Genomic DNA, 6000 nt, shown 5'->3' on the forward strand with positions numbered 1-6000 from the left:
TGGGTCTGTGTCTCTGGGGCCTCTTAGTTAAACAGCAACGAGAGCATGGGTCCGTGTCTCTGGGGGCTCTTAGTTAAACAGCAATGAGAGCATGGGTCCGTGTCTCTGGGGGCTCTTAGTTAAACAGCGAGAGCATGGGTCCATGTCTCTGGGGGCTCTTAGTTAAACAGCAACGAGAGCATGGGTCCGTGTCTCTGGGGGCTCTTAAACAGCAATGAGAGCATGTATGAATTGCCAGTGGGACGGACGCTCCCAGAATCTTGGGAACGAGGGAACGGCTAGATCTCAAGAAGGACAAGCGGTCTGGAGAGATGGCTCAGTGGTTAGGGACACTTACTGCGCTTCCAGAGGACTCGACTTTGACCCCTAGCACCCATGTCAGACAGCTCCGGCAGATCTATCACCGCCTTCTGGCTTCCACAGGCACCCACACACGTATGGTAGACTCTCACACACATACACACAAATTATTTAAGAAGACAAGAAAGAGGAGTTGATGGCCGGAGTCTTTCATGACCAGGGGTGGCCTTCCGGGTCCTCAACAGGATGGCTGAGCCCAAAGCACCCAGGTCCTTCTCTGTCTTCATCCCACTGAGCTTGGCCTGAGTGCCAGCTGGCCCATAGTCAAGGTGATTGGCACATCCACCAAGGCCTGAGCATCAGGTGTTCGTGGAGGACGTAAATGAGGTCACTACCTACGTAAGGGGCCTTGAACAGAATGGTAAGGAGAGCAGGTGTTTCCATTTGCCTGCCTTTTTCCAGAAAGGTAGAGAGCTGTGAAGAGTCCCCTGGCCTCTCCTCCTCCCACCTGCCCAATCATCCCTGAGCTATGTCAACTAGAATGTCTCTCCCTCCAAAGCCCCCAAGCTCGCCGCTGGGTCCATGTCACAGGCTTGTCCTTTGCCTTTCTGCTGGGAGCAGCGTGTAAAACTAGCTGCTTTAGCCTCCTTCCTCCAGGAGTGAGTGCTCTTGCAGGCAGTGAGCCACCACCCTGTCAGCATAGACCATCGTACCAGGGATAAAACAGAAGGAAAGCCCCAGGCAGCTAAAAAGAGACAGGCGCTGGGGATGACTCAGACCCAAGAGGCAGGAGAGGGCCTGCAGCAAGCCCCAGACTACCCTTCCCTACAGCAGCCTGCACTCCCTGCAGCAGCCTGCACCCCCTGCAGCAGCCTGTACCTCCTGCAGCAGCCTGCACCCCCTGAGCAGCCTGCACCTCCTACAGCAACCTGCACCCCCTGAGCAGCCTGCACCTCCTGCAGCAGCCTGCACCTCCTATAGCAGCCTGCACCCCCTGCAGCAGCCTGCACCTCCTGAGCAGCCTGCACCTCCTATAGCAGCCTGCACCCCCTGCAGCAGCCTGCACCTCCTGCAGCTCATCAACAGCTCTATGCCAGCCTCTCACCCCCTGCTCAGGTCCTGAGCCCTGGGGCATCATGGTAAGCAAAGGGCACAGTCTGGCTGGGCACCTCCGTCAAACTGTGTGCATGTGGTCAGAGAGCCAGCCACGCTGGGCATCGGGGAGGTAAAACCGGTGGCTGGAGAGATGGTCGAGTTGGTGAAGCACTTGCCATACAAGCATGAGGACCTGAGTTCAGATCCAAGGACCCACGTGAGGGCCACACTGGGTTGCACCTGTCTGTAATCCCAGAGGTGGGGAGGCGGACTGAGGGCTCCCTAGTCCTACTTTGACCCCTAGCACCCATGTCAGACAGCTCCGGCAGAGCTCCCTGGCCAGCGAGTCTAACCAAACTAGTGACGTTCAGGGAGAGACCCTGCCTCAAAACTGCAGTGGAGTGGAGGCTGGAGAAGTGATGGGGGTTAAGAGCATGGACTGCTCTTTCACAGGACCCAGGTTTGCTTACCAGAACCTGTGCTGGCACTCCACACCTGCCTGTAACTCTCACTCCACCTAATCCAGTGGCCTCCTCTGGACTCCCTGGGCACCTACACACACAGAGACACACAGAAAAATAAATCTTTTTTTCTTTTCTTTTTTTTTTTTTTTGATGGTTGAGTAATAGAGAAAAATATTCACCGTTAACCTTTGACACCACATGTGGTATACATACACACACACACACACACACACACACACACACAAAGCAAATAGAGATCTTCGGGGAACACCCTAAGGCTGAGTCTCACACTATGGGCACAGAGCAATGGCAGAACACTGTCCAAGCTGTGCCAGGCCCTGGGTTCCGTCCACAGCATCCACAAAGAAATGGGCTTCCTCGTGCTTTTGCTTTGGGAGGTGGCAGTCGCTGTGACATGGGGCTGCAGCTGTCCCTGCACCTGTCTGTGGGGTCACACAGCACAGGGCTGAGTGGGCCTGTGGGAGTACCTGCCTGCTTCACAGGTGTCTGCTGGCGGAACACTCGGGTTGCTCAGCTAGAAGCATGCTTGGCTTCCTAGGTTTGAAAAATGTTTACACCTGCTCAGCCTGGCTCCTAAATCAGACCTTCTTGAGCTAAATGTTCCCGTGACGCACCTGGGGACCTCATTAAAGAGCAAGGTGGGGAGCTAGCTCAGGGGATAGAGTGCCTGCCTCCCAAGCGTGAGTACCTAAGTTCAGATCCCCAGAACCCATGTTAAGAGCCTTTCTCAAAGGGTAACGTTGAGCACAACTCAGGGAGATGCCTTATGTTGACCTCTGGTCTCTGTGTGTGTGCATACACACACACACACACACACACACACACACACACACACACACAAGAGCAGGATAGTGCATGTCCTGATCTCCTGCAGATATGACTAGACCAGGACCCCAAGCAGCCAGGCCTGCTCTGGGGCCACCCCTTGATTGGCTGGCTTCCCTTTGCACCCCTGAAGCTTCAGTGGCACTAGGATGGAGTTCAGGGACCATTATTGGGGTGACATCTATAGGTGCCTGAGCTGTACTCAGGACCTACATCAAAACAGAAGTGACCCACGATGTCGTCACCTCTGAACGGACAGAAGGGCGAGGAGACAGGAGCGGGCGCTGGTGCCTGAGCAGAGCCGGCCAGAGGGATTTCCTGAGGTTCTGTGGCCCAGGATCAGCCACGTGCCTCGGAGATGAAAGGCTGAAGTTCTGGCAGGTGCAACCGAAGTACAGGTTTAATTTTCTTCATTGCGTTTAAACAGCCACATGTGATTCCAAGCTGCCGTTTAGCCAGCATGGAATTAGAACTTGGATGGCGAATGTCCTCCTCAGACCCTGCCCGGCCCTCAGCCTCGGCTCCGTCGCAAAAGTGATCTGAGCACAAAATGTTCTGTTTGGGATCTCAGGCATCCCCCGGTACACAGGTGGTATTTTTATACTGTTTTCTCCTTTGGCTGTTTGCCAAGGACACCCCTGGGTTTTGTCCCATTTTGGCTTTTCTTGCTTGCAGTTTATCTGCAGATGGCTGAGATAGGTCAGGGTAAGCTGAGAGAGGAAGGCGTCAGAGGGCCAACCAAGTCTCTGAAGCCAGGTGGCCCCTGCCCTGGCCCGTGTGGCCCTGGGCAAACCCCTTAACCTCTCTGAGCAAAGCTGCTCGGTTGGTGGAGACACTGGGATTACTGAGTAGACCCTTGCAGGAATGCCGTTCGCAGCAGTGACAGTTGTTATTGTTACTATGCCAACGCCTTTGTAAACTGTAGAGCCCCGCTTAAACGTGAGACAAAACACTGCCATCGGAAGTTCTCCTCTTTTAAACACAATGCCTCGAAACTTAGAGAAAACAGCTCGAAGCAGGCCCAGGAGACGGAACAAACTCTCCAAGCAATGAATCCAAATGCTTTTCTGCTTTTCTCCTCGAGCAAGCCTTTGCCATTAGCCCGAGTCCGTCGACACTGGGAAACGGAGATGAAGATTTGCTAGCTGCCCAGGGGCTCCAGCTGAAGTCAGGTGGAGGAAAGAAAAGTGCTGACCCGGAGGCCCCTCCACCTGGGGGGTGTTGGAGGCCCAATGCACTCTGGTTCTAGATCCTTCCTGCTGCTTGGGAGTGGGGAGAGGCAGGGAAAGCTAGTACCTCACCTGCAAAGGGGCAGCTGGCACAGCCAGTGAGCGGTCCCCCAGAGGCGGCTGTGCCCTATAGGCTCTGCCCAGCACCCCGAGTCTACACAGCTCATATTCCACTCACTGGCTCAGGACAGTTGGGTTTCTCTGATTTTTGAAACAGGGTCTCTCTCATGTATCCTAGGCTGGCCTTAAACTTCCTGTGTAGTTGTGACCTTTGATTCAACGGGACCATGATGCCCTCAGTATGATGGGGAGCAGAATCTGGGATGGTGAGTCTCTTGCCAGCTGCCCATTTGACTTTTAACTTGTGGAAGGCCCCAGACTTCAAACCGATGTTGGGAGCCTGTGTGGGAGTCTCAGCTATCTCCATTTTCCTGCCTACTCTAGTCTTAGACGGCACCAGGGTGTGTGTTTGTGTATGTGTGTATGTGATGGGGGGGGACTCAGATCGGACATTCAATGACCAGCACCCCAAAGCTCTCGCCAGGGAAGTCAGCCGGTTCTCAGCCCTGCCCAGTGATACCCACAATCAACTGGGGGTGTGTCCAGCTCACTGTTTCTTTGTTTATTTTTTCAAAGGCCCCAGTAATCTAGAGGGTAGTAAGGTTAGCCAAGACAAGGCCTCTGTTCCCACTGGACTAGAATCGACATCCATTTGGGGTATCTTTAGGCATCTGCCTCCTTCCTTCGAAGAACCACACAGGAGCCTCAGGAAACAAATCTCTCCCTGTCTCTGGACACCACAGGAGCCATGCCAAGCTCATCCAGGTCCCCAATACAGACCTTCTTTCTAGCTAAGCAGTCCTGGCCCCGCCTGTGCCTGTGAATCTCGCCAAAGCCGCTTGGCACCCCCAGGTACAGTGATCTGCAGCCACACCAGCCAAAGGCCCACCTCTCCTCAGCCTCCTCCGAGGACCTCACTGGATCTCGGAGTTTTAGATGCCATTCACAGGCACCTCTGGCATTAGTAGCCCACGGCCTTCTTCCCTGTGGCCCACAGTCACACGGAAGGGTGACCTCCAACACTAGCAGTGTGAACCAGCCTGGCAGAGTGGCAGGCTTCTCCCACAGGATGGCACCTGCAGCCGGTGAGCTCGAGGCCAGAGTCAGAACTCAGAGCCACACTGCTTCCTCTCTCCCTCCAACCCACCAGCAAGTGCCAGTTCTGGCTCTAGAGCCTTCTTTACACCTTCCAGCCTCTCTCCTGTACCTGTACCGGCTCAGCCCAGGTGATGTCGCTCTCAAAAGGACAGCTCCAGCCTTTCTTTTCCCCCTTTCCCTTCTCATTAGAACGGAGTGAGGCGTGCTGGCAACCTCGACACTCAGAAACGGAAGCAGGAGGATCTTAAGTTCAAGGTCATCCTCAGCTACCTAGTGAGATCCAGGTCATACAGAGGTACATGAGATCTCTCTCAAAAAAAAAAAAAATCCCAAGTAGATTTGCGAATATCATTTACATGCCACAAAATCCGTCCATTTGCGGTGCATAATTAATATTTTTAGTATATTTATAGTCACTCTGTCATCACCCTCATCTAATTTTAGAATACAAAACAAAACAAAAACTGTCCCCATTAGGAGTCGCACACGTCCTCCCACCCCAGGACGCAGTACCCCCCCCCCTCCACTCTGTCTTCATGGGTCTGCCCACTCTGGACATTTCCTATTAATGGCCTCTGCATCTGGCTACATTCCCTAAGGCTTAGCTACGCTGTCATTTGCATTCAACCGCGAAAACCGGGTTGTTTCTTCTCTTTTGGCTAGTGTGAGGGTTGTTGTGTTGAGCTTTCCTGAGTTTGTGTGTTTGGTTTGGTTTTCAAGACAGCGCTTCTCTATGTAGCCTTCACTATCCTGATCTTCTGTAGATCAGGCTGGTCTCGAACTCGGAGTTCCCCCTGCCTCTGGTTCCCAAGTGCTGGGATTAAAGGTGAGTGCCGCCGCCACCTGATTTTGTTTCTTTTTGTTTTTGTTTTATTCTTTAAGTCACAGCAGACCGTCATAGGACATGC

The sequence above is a fragment of the Microtus oregoni genome, unplaced genomic scaffold (genome assembly GCF_018167655.1).
Source record: "Microtus oregoni isolate MIOR12 unplaced genomic scaffold, Mior012 000005F_ref0000423, whole genome shotgun sequence".
Taxonomy (NCBI): Eukaryota; Metazoa; Chordata; class Mammalia; order Rodentia; family Cricetidae; genus Microtus; species Microtus oregoni.